Genomic DNA, 15472 nt, shown 5'->3' with positions numbered 1-15472 from the left:
TCCAGATGCACGATCTTCATTTGGCTGGTCACATCGTGACCTACCCATGGTCATGTCGCGACACATGATTTTTCCTAAAAATAATGCATTTGAATCCTTTAGGCCCTACTCTGATCCAATTTGAAAAACGGATGTTACAAAATAGCTGTTAATGTTAACTTTTAGCACAGTAAAACATTTATAAACTATAAAAATGGTTACTCAACTTTACACAAAATTGTAAATTTGGTTCAGTTTTGTATTTTATTATATGGGTAATCATATTTAGTGTTTTTTAGTTATTAATATATGTAAAATGATTTTTTCCTCATGTTCACTCTACTTTTTTTATATATAAATTGAAATAGAACACACACCTTTTTCCAATAAGCCACCACAAGTCTTCAATATCTTCTCATAACCCCTTTTTGTTTACCATCATTATTCATTTATGACTAAAAAAATGATTTGGTGGAAAAACAATCACCCAGGTTGTTGAATATATAAAAAGGGGTAGGTGATGTATAAAGATAAAACAACCAACAATAAAGACTTATAGTTTTACAAGTAGGGGGATATGAACGATGATTATGACCCCAAAAGAGGTAGAAATATAAACGATGATTAGAAGCACCAGAGAATGAAAAAACATGAAAGGAGATGAATAGGTTGATCCGTCTATATTTAGTATTTATATAAATTATAAATAACTAAATGAAACAAATAAAATCTAGTAAGAAAATTACTTTTCATGTATTTGATGGGTTTTGGCTATAAGAACATCCTATGTGCTCATACAAACCCTAATGCTTGGATCTAGGCTTCTCTATTGTACATGCAACTTATCCAAGACTATAAACCCTAATTCTAGCATTCAGGTAATCATATTAACATGAGAGTAGGTTTAAGATATTACCTTAATTGTTATGTAGCAATAACAATCTCAATTCCTCCTTGTATTGACTTTAGAAAGCTTAGAGTCACAAATGTCACTCCTCTAATGGTTTACAAACACCAAGAGCAAGAGGATGAAGAGGAGAGAGGATGGAGGCTGCCCAAAACGTGTCCTAACCCTAGAAGAGAAGTTCCCCACGTTTTTGAGCCTTAAGGGTTCTATATATAGTGAGGCTATTAGGGTTATCTAACAAGGAAACCCTAATTTGGATGCTTAAGCCCTAAGCAACCAATGGACCCCTTTCTTTAAGGTCTTGGACGATTTCTTATGGGTTTCCCCATAGAATTCGTCCACTCCTTAATATAAGGCAATCCATGGCCCAAATTGCAGTTATCTTATAATTACAATTCTAGTCCCTTAAGTTTAATTAATCTCTTTTAGTCACACAACTAATTACCAATTAATTATTGACCAATATTAATTAAACAATATGATTTCTCCTTTAATATATTATTCTCATAATATATTAATAAATCATATTTAATCCTTTCTCTCCATAATTCATCCTATCAAGTTGCTTTGGTGAAGGCAACCCAAAAGGACCATGCACCATCGGGTCAAGTACATACCAAAATAGTTATGGACTTAGACACTAATCCAACAGTCTCCCACTTGGATAAGTCTAATAACTATTATGCATATGACTTCAGATCCTGATCTGCAATCGTAGCTTTCCAAAGCCGTTGTCAACTCTGATCCTATCAGATACGCGTGTCCTTTAGATAAGGGATCATATATTCCTCCATTCTAGATATCGTATAAGACATGATTTCAAATCATTATCTTTGTACTATTTCTCGACTTCCGATTTATGACGACTGACTAATTGAACAAATCAAATTAGCCCTAGTCCGGCTGAGCATTTACGTTTGTCATCACTAAATCATCGAGGGGCCCAAAGATATCGGTTTTATCCTACTTTGGATAAAAGGAACGGATAAACTTTGATTCAATGCTTGCTTGCACTCACTCACCGAGTCACACACAACAATATGTTTTATAACACCAAGTTACCAGTGCGTTTACATATTATCAATGTGCAACCGATTTGCAAGATAAAACTCACACATCTCGGTTTCAAGAATATAAGATGTTATCGTCTCACCAATCACTTGTGATACAATTCATGGAGTGATCCAAGTGAGCGTGGGTTTAATCCAATGCTCAAATCATATTCATAATCACTCATGAACGTTGCAGCAAACATTTGCTTATGTCTAATGCTCTTTAGACAATCCACACACCAATTCACGACAGTCTTCATTCATACTTACTTCCAACATATGAACGACTGTGGCTCGTTCGAATAATTTGACTGTTCTAAACCAATTAAATTATTCAGGAAGTCAAAACATGCAAAGTGAAACACAAGAATAATACTAATCTCATATGGCCTCAACCCTTTGAGCATAAATAAAACACCTTTTATTTATCACCATATCGATTACTCATTATTTGTCGTTTCGGGTAATCAACTTCTTACTTGAATTATTACACTTGTCCCATGCTCTTATCATGCACACAATGTTTACCTATGGTTCTTACTTTGTGAAACAGATTAAATGAACACATTTCCAATCATACTGATTTCACAACTCCCAATTCTTTTCACAAGTGAAAGAATATCAAATTCTTGCCACTTATGGAATATGCTAGATTCTAACATTTTATGCAATGATCCTTTCGTAATATCACTGCACTAAAGTCACAAAGACTATTGCCAACGATATTACAAAGTCCTCTATTGGAGATTGTTACAATACAATTCCTTAGATATGATGTCTCTCACTCAAAGAACATTCCTTTGAACATCCTTTTGCATAAAAGTTTCTAATCTAGACATAGATTTTCAATATTCAATTCCCAATATGGACACATTTCCATATTTTCCATATGAGAACTCATTCTTAATAGAATCTTATCTATTCATAATAATGTCGATATGGTCCATCCAATATGGAAACATTTCCATATTTTCCAATACTATACTTCCAACTACTCACAAACGACCAATCCTCGGCGAACTTTGGATTGTCCTTTGATAGTTGTTTAATTATTTTAGTCAAAACCAATTCTTGTCCTTTTTCCCTCTAAATGCGCTAGACATTTGGAAAATTTTAGAATGGTAAAATATTATAGCATTTGCAATCGATCCAATATCTGAAGCGTATGGGACACGATGCAAAATGTCTTACATAAAGATTTAATACTTCATCAATCTTCTGCCATAATGTTTTATTTGCTATGTTCTCAAAATTTGAATTGTGAAGAGGAATTTCGTAATCATAATCGAAATTTTAAGAACACACTATGTTTCTTGACTAAGTTATTAACATTCCACAACCTAAGCCTTTAGATTTGAAATGAAGCATAATATTCTCTCCCTTAATTATAGCAAAACAACTTTACAACCCTTACGACTTTGCAAGGTATAACTCTTGTTTTCTATAATTAATATTGCCAACTTGCAATACGTGCCTTAATAATCATACAATCATAACATTTATGCTCCCACTATCATGATGATTATTATAAACATAACACGTATGCTCCCACTAGCTTTGACATGTATTCAGAAACAACTTAACTTTCAGAAAAACAATGCTTATTGAATTTCTTAAGTTCATGTTTCTAATACTTAGTGCTTTGATAATCTTTTATCAAGGCTTCTTGAACTTATACACCTTCGCCTTAGATAGTTCATATGCGTGTCTAAACAATTTCCAAACCTCACAATTCAAATTATGGAAAGGGATACCGTAACCATAATCGAATTCGAGAATGCAATTTTACAATCACTATCTTCTTAAAATCTTTCTTAGTGAAAGTATTTCCTCACAATCATTTTCATGAAGGAGGAAATCTTATGACACTTAGATTTAAACGGTGTATTTGTTCATCTCCATTCAAATTCATATGGATCGAACTTTCTTAATCTCGATTTCTTGCCTTATGGTAGCACAGCTGCCCACCACGTCTTCCAAGTAGTTAAGCAGCTCACCCTTTCCTATCAACGTACCTTTCATTGATTAAGGTGCCTTGCCTTTTATGCGTTCAAAATGAGAACTCATAGAACTCACATGCATAATTAACTTAATTGGAATAGCACAGAAACAAAATAATGTCAACACGATAGGTTGTAAACCTCAACTCGTGTGCTAGTAATGATCGATAAGGTCTATTTTGATTTGTTCTTGAAATCTTTCAAGACCATTAAGACTCCCACTGACTCCTTGACATATAAGATTCTCTTGTCAATAAACATTTTTGACAATTAAATATTCAAGAGTTAGTGTAGCTTTTATCAAAACACTTCATAGACTGGTCCTAGTTGGTCTTTGTCTTATCCAAGACATCACAACTTTCCACTTTTGATGAATGTTATAAACCTTCCTAATACTTATCACTCAATGTCACAATCTTAACTCTAAGACTTGTTTTGGAACGAAGTATGATTGACTTCTTGATTTGACCATTTCTTCAATCCTTGATTCCTTTTCTTAGACATGCAATTGTACTAAGACTCACTTAGAGGATCAATTGAGATATAGTTCTTAATCATTAAGACCTATCATAAAGCATAAAAGCTACTCCCCCTTCTTCTTAGAATGGAGAAACTTTTATCTTTTCTGCCTACTTGACTCTTCTTATTCGTTTTGCTATTGATTTAAACCTTTTTAATCAATTCACAATTACACTTAATCTTATAAGTCTAATCATATTTACTAAACCTTTAGTAAACCATGACGAATTTCTTTGTTACTCTTATGGTGGACTTTGATCAACACACAACTTTGTGTACTTGATCTCCTAGTCCTTCACTTGACACTTTGTCAATGAATTAGTCTAATTTCCAAATATGAAATTTCTCATTCATCGTGCAACCAAGTTGCGTGATTCCAAGTTTCTGTCCAATTGAAACTTGGGCGATGAGAAACTCTCCATACTTGGTAAATTCTCGACCTTTCCATAATTATCATAAATAAGAATCATATCCACTCGTTGTAGAAATATGCAAACATCAATTTTCATAATGATTTCATTGCATGGAAATAAACAAATAAATAAGTCAAAACAAAATTTATTTTATTCATAAAAGCAGCGGAAAACATTTGTCCTTACAATGCAAAATCTATTGAAAACTATGTATTTCAAAAATAAAATTTCTAACAACTATGTCATAACTATCTAAGATCAAAATCTAATCTTCAAGTCCATGCGATCGAGATCCATTTCTTTGTGATTAGATTCATCTTGCTCTTTCATCAAGCTTCCTTTCTTTTCATCGATCCTGCAAAACATTCAAATGCAATCTTATCACATTATGTATTAAGAATCAACGAATAGGAACTTAATGGAGTTAGATAGTGGATTTTACCTGAAGCACAACCATACTCTTTGACTCTCCCATCTTCTGGAATCTTCAGGCTCTTAGGGCAGACTTCTATCCAACGCCCTTTCTCTTGGCAGAAAACACAATTCGATTCTCTTAGAATGTCCTCGGAAACATGGTCGGTTGACTTTCCCAACAAATACGCTCCATTGCTTTGCCAAATCATTTCTGATTCAGCAGCAACGAGCATGTAAGTTAGGTCAATGAGGTTATGGTCATGATCCATCATATAATACTTTCTTTTGAACTCATTATATGATTCAGGCAGTGACTGCAAAACCCAGTTCACAGCCAACTCATCCGGGAATGACACACCTAACATTATCAACCTATCAATGTGTGATTTCATTCCTACATTATGGGCACACACGGGTTTACCATCTTCATGTTTCATTTCCAATAAGGCTTTAGTGATTTTGAACCTTTCAATTCTTCGATCTTGTGGGTTAGGGAGAACAATTGGAGGAGGTGGGGGAAGTGAAGCATGATTTCTTGTTCCTCGATCGAATCGTGGAATACCATCTTCATGTGGAATGCTTGTTCCACGGGATTTGGGAAGACCATAGTTGTCGAACTTTGACATCTACAAAACGGGAGAAACAAATTCAAGTTAGTTGATTGATTGAGTCCTTAGTAAATCACCCAAATGAGATACTAAGGCTAGGACCCAACACAATACGCTACAACCTAGAAAAGGGATGCCGTAATCTAGTTGCAGAATATTTGAAGGTAAGTGAATGACGATTCACTAATTTCCACCATGAAAAAACGAAAAACAAAATTTAAGTTTTAAATCTATGAAAACTCCTAGATCCTTTGAGATTCATTGAACATTTCAACGGCATGTTTAAATCTCGATATGCCCCTCTTGTTTGTGACTGGGATGCCGAGGATCATAAAGCGGGTGTGAATAACCATGCAAACTTACATAGTGACCTCACATGTTTCAGTCACCTATTCGATGTGCCGGTAAACCACACACGCTCCACCGAACTATGACAAACATTGAGTCACCCTTTGCTACCTTTGCTTAGAACCATTTAGTGTGCCGGTAAACCACACACGCTCCACTAACGTCTACGCAAGGGCACAAAGTGTAATTTCATGGAATTGCATCAATTCACTTTGCCTAAGTAACTAAGATTAGGAATTTGAAAAATATTTAGTTACTTTTATACTTCATTATACTTATGATGGAAGGCTTCGTCCTATCCTACCCGTTCGGCTAACGACCCTCCACTAGTCAAGAGTGCGGTGGGTAAGAGTGGATACCCATTCAATCGCCATTTTATAGGCAATTTCCTTAAACACCCTGTGACATCCCCTAATTTCTCGGCCAGAAAAGACCGATTTAATTTATGCTTTTTAAAATAAAATCAGAGAAATCTTTTTAAAAGATGTTGCGGAATTAGTCCCCAAACAAAATATGATAAAAGTTTATCAAAACCCTTCATTAAGAAGGTATATGTTTTCCATATATATATATATATCAAAACCTCGGGATGTCATGTTCCGATACAGATCCAAAAGCATAAACAAGACATTATAAGCCTTTCAACAGTTATTTACAACTACTGGCCTATAATCCAAAAATCTCTCGTTGTCCTCCGACTATGCTCGGGGTCCACTACCTGTAACATAAAAAGCTGAGTGGGTCAGGCTTGGGAGCCTGGTGAGCATATAGGGTTTTCAACCCACAATAATAATAAACTTACTAAGTTCATCAATCAACAATAACCCTGATTACCCGTTCCCGTTATCCTCACTTTATGTCCCTAAACACTTGTCACAAGGGACCTAGCCTAAAGAATATCACCGGGATGGACACTACTGCTAAGGGGTTTCCTCAGCCATACATGTCCTAAAGGCAACCATGAGGGGGATGGAGTACAGCGAATGAACACTCTTAGTTCATTAACACCTACAGGTTGCGGACCTGCTAATGTTTCCCACTGGACTGTCTAGAAAGTCCGTGGTCGTCATCCAAACTCCGCTAGATGACTGGATCTCAAAACACATCGAGGCCTCTCATCAATTTTATTTTATCACACATCACAATCTACCCATGTTCTACCCAACATATTTGTAGATAAAAATACTTATACAGTTTAAAACTTGTATAAAACGTCAACACAACAATCACCTCAAATAAATAATTAATATATTTACACATAGCACATATTATAAGGTAAATACTTCATATCTATGTGTAAAATGAAAGTGACTATACACTCACATGATTTGATGATAATCGGGCAGCAATTCGTTTCCTAAAACGACCGTTTCTAATAAAACCGGGAGTTTTATTGAGAAACCGGGCTTTGTAAAAGTCGGGCTTCGAAACCGAAAAGATAAATTTTCCGGGCTTCTCGGGCACTTCGTGGGGTATTCCGGGCTTTACAATCGATACCGGGGCTTTGCGGAATGTTAATATGAAGAAAATATGGGTTTAGGGGCTAAATATGGCAAAATTCCAAAAATACCCGGGAGGTCTCGCACCCTCCTATTTATAGGGGGAAGCTTCTGATCGGACGGCCAGGAGGCTTCTGATCCGACGGCTGAGAAGGCTCGCAGAGGGGGAGGCTCGCATGAGGGCTGCGCGTGCGAAGGGCTCTCTGGCGGCTTGTGATTGGACCGAGGTCTAGGGTCCGAAGTAGGGGGTTCGTGGCGCCTGCGAGGGTTCGGACTCATGAGTCACTACACACGCGTCGGATGCGAGGCTCGCCACCGAGGCTTCTACGTGTAGTCAGCGGATTGGACCGCAGCTCGGACTCGGAAGGACATGACACGCCTCGCCAGGTGGCTTCGTGACTCAGCAGCTTGGTGACTCAGCAGCTTCGGTGACTCAGCAGCTTCGGTGACTCAGCAGGACACGTGTCACATGCGAGGCAAGGGTGACGTGGCAAAGTGTGACTATGCGAAATTTCTCGGTTTTCACGCCAAAACTTCTAAAATCCATAACTTTCGCATACGAGCTCCGTTTTTGACGTTCTTTATATGCACGCGTAGCTAAAATTACGATCTACAACTTCCGTTTAGACTTCGTCGGCTAATTTTGACTTTAAATTTTATATTATTATTTTTAACAGACCGGGACAGGAAATCCGTTAAAAATTCATAACTTCTTCATCCGACGTCCGTTTTCGTCAGACTTTTTACCGTTGTGCTCCTAATAACGAGACCTTCAATTCTCGTTTAGGTTGTGTCGGCTAAAAATCGCTCGATCTAAAATTCGAGTTTTTAGCTGTCTACTGCTACGCTGAAACTTCGAAAAATCATAACTTCCTCATACGAAGTCAGATTTGGGCGTTCTTTTTATCGAACTTCTCGGTTTAACGAATACTACAACTTTCGTTTAGATTACTAAGGCTAAAAAGTAGTTTATCAAAAACTCACTTTTTACGACATTCAGCACCGTGCCGGTTTTGTCGCGAAACTTCGACAGGTCATAACTTCTTCGTTATAACTCGGATTTTGGTATTCTTTATATCCCCGAAATCCTTGTTTCGACCACTACAACTTTATGTAAAGATATCGGGCTTATCTCACACTTAAATTTTGACGCTTATTTTTATTCTTAATTAATTAAGCCCTAATAATTAAGCATAAAACACATTATTCACATAATATTCACATAACTCCTTTTCATTTCTTCAAAATGAGTTACAAAGGTTAGCCTAGACTATCAACTCGATATAAATGCCTAGGCTAGAAACACGAGTGTTACAATTCTCTCCCCCTTAGGATGATTCCGTCCCCGGAATCATATATCACCAAACAAATGCGGGTGGCGACTCATCATGTCACTCTCCGTTTCCCAAGTGAGATTTGGTCCATTCGTATGTTTCCAGCGCACAAGCACTAAATCGACCATCTTGCGTCGTAACTTCATAGTCTTACGGTCAACGATTGCCTCAGGTTCTTCGATCAACCTCTTGTTTTCGTCCAACCTTAACTCAGAAATCGGAATTATGTCGGGCACATCTCCTGTGAACTTTCTCAAATAACACACATGAAAGGTGTTATGAATACCCTCTAGTTCTTCCGGTAACTCTAGCTTGTAAGCTTGATTTCCGATTCTCTGAAGAACTTTAAATGGTCCAATAAACCTTGGACTCAACTTCCCTCTCTTACCAAATCTTATAAGTCCTTTCCACGGTGAGACTTTAAGTAAAACCGAATCTCCAACATCGAAGGATATCGGTTGTCTTTTCTTGTCAGCATAACTCTTTTGTCGATCTTGAGCAGCTAACATCCTTTCCCTTATCACTTTCAACTTTTCAGCAGTCTCATGGACTATTTCAGGTCCCATAAACTGCTTTTCCCCAGCTTCCAGCCAACATGATGGCGTTCGACACTTCTCCCCATACAAAGCGTGATAAGGTGCCATCTTAATGCTTGAGTGGAAACTATTATTATAGGAGAATTCTACTAAAGGTAAGTGTTCATCCCAGTTACCTTGGAATTCTAGGGTACATGCTCTCAGCATATCCTCCAATGTTTGAATTGTTCGCTCGCTCTGACCATCGGTTTGCGGATGGTAAGCTGTACTCAAACACAACTTGGTACCCAATTCCTCTTGTAGACTCCTCCAAAACCTTGAGGTAAAACGGCTATCACGATCGGACACAATCGTTAATGGAACACCGTGAAGCCTCACAATTTCTTTCACGTAAGAATTCGCAAGTTTATCCATAGACCATTTCTCTTTGGCCGCTATGAAATGCGCACTCTTAGTGAAGCGATCAACGACCACCCAAATCATGTCGTGACCATTCCTTGTTCTGGGCAGTTTAGTCACAAAATCCATGGTGATGTCTTCCCATTTACCCATGGGTACGGGTAAAGGTTCTAAACTCCCATACGGTTTCTGATGTTGTGCCTTAACCCTAGCACAAGTTACACACTCGGCCACATACTTAGCAACATCGAGCTTCATCGTCGGCCACCAATAATAGGGTTTTAGATCCCTATACCTTTTCGTACTGCCGGGATGAATCGAGTACATGGTCTTGTGAGCTTCTTCCATCAGAAGATCTCTTATTCCGCCCATCTTAGGTACCCAAATTCTATCTTGAAATACCTTCAACCCTTGGTTGTTTGTACCGAACACTAACGTTTTGCCTAAACGTTCTTCCTTTCGGTCATTTTTCTCTAAAGCTTCCTCTTGAGCTTTCTTTATACTTTCCAGAATTGTCGAGACAACTTCAATTCTCAACGCTCTTGGCCTTTTCTTTTCAAGGTTTACCTTCCGACTGAGAGCATCGGCAACAACATTTGCTTTACCAGGGTGGTAAAGTATCTCACAGTCGTAGTCCTTGAGTAACTCTAGCCAGCGTCGTTGCCTCATGTTCAATTCCTTCTGATTAAAGAGATATTGGAGACTCTTATGATCAGTGAAAAGTTTACACTTGGTGCCATAAAGATAATGCCTCCATATCTTTAAGGCAAATACTACCGCTGCCAACTCCAAATCATGAGTGGGGTAGTTCTTTTCATGCTCCTTCAATTGCCTCGATGCATACGCGATCACTTTATCCCTTTGGGTCAGAACACAACCTAACCCAACTCCGGATGCATCGCTATAAACTGCAAAGTCATCAACTCCTTCGGGCAATGAAAGAATCGGTGCTTCACACAATCTCTTCTTCAACTTCTCAAAGGCTTCCTTATGCTTCTCATTCCAAGAATAAGTGGCTCCTTTGTGGGTCAAAGCTGTTAATGGAGTAGCAATCGAAGAAAAGCCTTGGATAAACCTTCGGTAATATCCAGCTAATCCTAAAAAGCTTCGAATCTCCGTAGGACTTTTTGGTTGTTCCCACTTCATTACAGCTTCAATCTTTGCTGGGTCGACCATTATCCCTTCTTGGTTAACCACATGACCTAAAAATTGGACTTCTTGAATCCAAAATTCACACTTGGAGAACTTTGCATACAGCTTCTCCTTTTTCAGGACTTCTAGCACTTCAAGCAGATGCTTTTCATGCTCCTGCTTGCTTTTCGAATAAATCAAGATATCATCTATGAATACTATCACGGATTTATCTAAGAATGGTTTACAAACCCTATTCATCAAATCCATGAAAGCTGCTGGGGCATTGGTTAGTCCGAACGACATAACCAAAAATTCATAGTGTCCATATCTCGTTCTAAAAGCAGTCTTTTCGATGTCCTGCTCTCTCACCTTTAGTTGATGGTATCCCGACCTAAGATCGATCTTCGAGAAATAGCTCGAACCCTGCAACTGGTCGAACAAGTCATCGATCCTTGGCAACGGGTACTTGTTCTTTATCGTCACTTTGTTCATCTCTCTGTAATCGATGCACATTCTCATGCTTCCGTCTTTCTTCTTTACAAATAACACAGGGGCTCCCCAGGGTGATGAACTAGGTCGAATGAAACCTTTGTCCAATAACTCCTGAAGTTGTGTCATAAGTTCTTTCATTTCGGTTGGCGCTAATCGATAAGGTGCTTTCGCTATCGGCGTCGTTCCTGGTAACAAGTCGATACGAAATTCTACTTGTCGATCAGGGGGCAATCCGGGAAGATCTTCGGGAAAGACATCCGGATAATCGCACACCACCGGAATATTCTGCACCTCCTTCTTTTCCATCTTGGCATCGATCACGAATGCTAGATATGATGTACATCCCTTGGCCAAACACTTTCTGGCTTTCATTAGGGAAATGATTCCAGAGTTTACTCTGCGTTTGTCTCCGTACACCATAAACGACTCTTTCCCTGGCGGGTTTACTTTTACTATCTTCTTTCTACATAGTATTTCTGCATCATTGGCGCTAAGCCAATCCATTCCTAAAACTATGTCGAATCCATTTAACTCAATAGGCAATAATTCCTCTTGGAACTTATTCCCATCCAAGTCAATGAGGATGTTTTTCATACGATGGCTAACAGGTACAAACTTGCCACTAGCAATCTCGACTAATAAGGCATTAACTAGCCTATCTACAGGCAAAGCTAGCTTTCTACCAAATTCATGCGATATAAAGGAGTAATTGGCTCCAGAATCAAACAAAATTTGGGCAGGCAATTCGTTTACGAGAAAGGTACCTGAAGCGACATCGACTTCTTCTTTTGCAGCTTCAAGTGTCATCTGAAAGGCTCTCGCCTTTGGCTTTGGTGGTAGATTGGGCTTTGCGGCATTCTTCCTCTTTGGACAGTCTTTAAGAACATGCCCTACTTCATGGCACTCAAAACATACCCTCTTGTCGGACGGACACACGTTGGCATAATGCCCAGTCTTACCACATTTGAAGCAAGTCACCTCCTCACTACATCTCCCAGAGTGTTTTCTCTTGCACTTCTCACACCATTTCACTTCACCTCCTCCTCCTCCAAACTTCTTGGACTTAGAAAATTTGCTTTTCTTGTTGGAACCCGAAGTTCCTTCAAATTTTCTCTTTTCACCAACTTCTGCCCTCTCCAGACCCTTCTCCTTGATCTGAACCTCGACATTCTTAGCAGCCCATATGGCGGCTTTTAAAGTGGTTGCTTGCTTAACCATCGGACCAAAGTCCGCTGGTAATCCGAGGGCAAACTTGTTGACCTTAGAGAGTTCAGTTGGAACTAGATGAGGAACTAGCTTCATCTTTTCCATAAAACTGGCAGCGTATTCAGTAACGCTCATCTTTCCTTTCTTTAAATTCTGAAACTCATTATTGATTTCCAGAAGATCCTGCTCAGAGCAGTACTGCAATTTCAGTTGGACCACAAATTCTTCCCAAGACATCTTACTAGCTTCACCCTTGGGCATCGAATCAGCTAGTAACTTCCACCAGCTCAACACACCAGACTTTAACAGAGGAATTGCAAGTGCGGTCTTTTGTTTGTTGCTGCACTCGCAACTTTCAAACATCGTCTCCATTTCGGAGATCCAATTCATGACTTCCACCGGTGTCGGACTCCCAGATAGACACGGCGGTTTGGATGCCATGAAATCTTTGTATTTGCATCCGCGTCCATCAACTCCTCCATCCTGGTTGTTTTGTCTAACTATCGGTGGGTTGGCTTGACCAAGAGTCCCACTGTAGTTCCCTCCTACTGATTGCCCTTCATTCAATACGGGTTGTTCAACAGGCATCGTAGTCTCTTCCCTATGTTGTTGTAGTAATCGCCTTGTCTCCTCCATTTGGCGATCTAACATCATTTGCATCATTGCTTGTACCCCAGCCATCGTCATTGGCTCAGGTGCAACTCCTACAACAGGTACTTGCTCAACTACTTGAGGTTGAGGCTGTTGATCCCTGTTTCCGTTTGCATTTGCAGCTCCACTACGAGTTATGGCCATTACAATCTATATAACGAATAAGGCGAATTTAGGTCTTTATCCTTGTTAGACATGTCAATTCCCTTATCACTCCGAAACGTTTACGTGTTAGTTCTAATCTCGTAATCATACGCTTAGAATCCTACACACATAAGGTTTCCAGATCCGGTCGGCAACAGACCATAGATCCGAACAAATAATGGCACACATGGAAAACACATAGCATTTAGCACATAAGGGCATTTTAGGCATCTTCCCTAAAATAAACTAGTGCTCGTGTCTAGAATATGGTAGACACTCATCTCACAATCATCACTTAGCATTCTAAGTTCAAGTCTAGAAATTCTACAATTTCTTAGTTCGCTTAAACTAATGCTCTGATACCAACTGTGACATCCCCTAATTTCTCGGCCAGAAAAGACCGATTTAATTTATGCTTTTTAAAATAAAATCAGAGAAATCTTTTTAAAAGATGTTGCGGAATTAGTCCCCAAACAAAATATGATAAAAGTTTATCAAAACCCTTCATTAAGAAGGTATATGTTTTCCATATATATATATATATCAAAACCTCGGGATGTCATGTTCTGATACAGATCCAAAAGCATAAACAAGACATTATAAGCCTTTCAACAGTTATTTACAACTACTGGCCTATAATCCAAAAATCTCTCGTTGTCCTCCGACTATGCTCGGGGTCCACTACCTGTAACATAAAAAGCTGAGTGGGTCAGGCTTGGGAGCCTGGTGAGCATATAGGGTTTTCAACCCACAATAATAATAAACTTACTAAGTTCATCAATCAACAATAACCCTGATTACCCGTTCCCGTTATCCTCACTTTATGTCCCTAAACACTTGTCACAAGGGACCTAGCCTAAAGAATATCACCGGGATGGACACTACTGCTAAGGGGTTTCCTCAGCCATACATGTCCTAAAGGCAACCATGAGGGGGATGGAGTACAGCGAATGAACACTCTTAGTTCATTAACACCTACAGGTTGCGGACCTGCTAATGTTTCCCACTGGACTGTCTAGAAAGTCCGTGGTCGTCATCCAAACTCCGCTAGATGACTGGATCTCAAAACACATCGAGGCCTCTCATCAATTTTATTTTATCACACATCACAATCTACCCATGTTCTACCCAACATATTTGTAGATAAAAATACTTATACAGTTTAAAACTTGTATAAAACGTCAACACAACAATCACCTCAAATAAATAATTAATATATTTACACATAGCACATATTATAAGGTAAATACTTCATATCTATGTGTAAAATGAAAGTGACTATACACTCACATGATTTGATGATAATCGGGCAGCAATTCGTTTCCTAAAACGACCGTTTCTAATAAAACCGGGAGTTTTATTGAGAAACCGGGCTTTGTAAAAGTCGGGCTTCGAAACCGAAAAGATAAATTTTCCGGGCTTCTCGGGCACTTCGTGGGGTATTCCGGGCTTTACAATCGATACCGGGGCTTTGCGGAATGTTAATATGAAGAAAATATGGGTTTAGGGGCTAAATATGGCAAAATTCCAAAAATACCCGGGAGGTCTCGCACCCTCCTATTTATAGGGGGAAGCTTCTGATCGGACGGCCAGGAGGCTTCTGATCCGACGGCTGAGAAGGCTCGCAGAGGGGGAGGCTCGCATGAGGGCTGCGCGTGCGAAGGGCTCTCTGGCGGCTTGTGATTGGACCGAGGTCTAGGGTCCGAAGTAGGGGGTTCGTGGCGCCTGCGAGGGTTCGGACTCATGAGTCACTACACACGCGTCGGATGCGAGGCTCGCCACCGAGGCTTCTACGTGTAGTCAGCGGATTGGACCGCAGCTCGGACTCGGAAGGACA

The sequence above is a fragment of the Lactuca serriola genome, chromosome 8, assembly GCF_051521515.1.
Source record: "Lactuca serriola cultivar US96UC23 chromosome 8, Lser_US96UC23_V15, whole genome shotgun sequence".
Taxonomy (NCBI): Eukaryota; Viridiplantae; Streptophyta; class Magnoliopsida; order Asterales; family Asteraceae; genus Lactuca; species Lactuca serriola.
Note: the sequence above shows the minus strand (reverse complement) of the source record.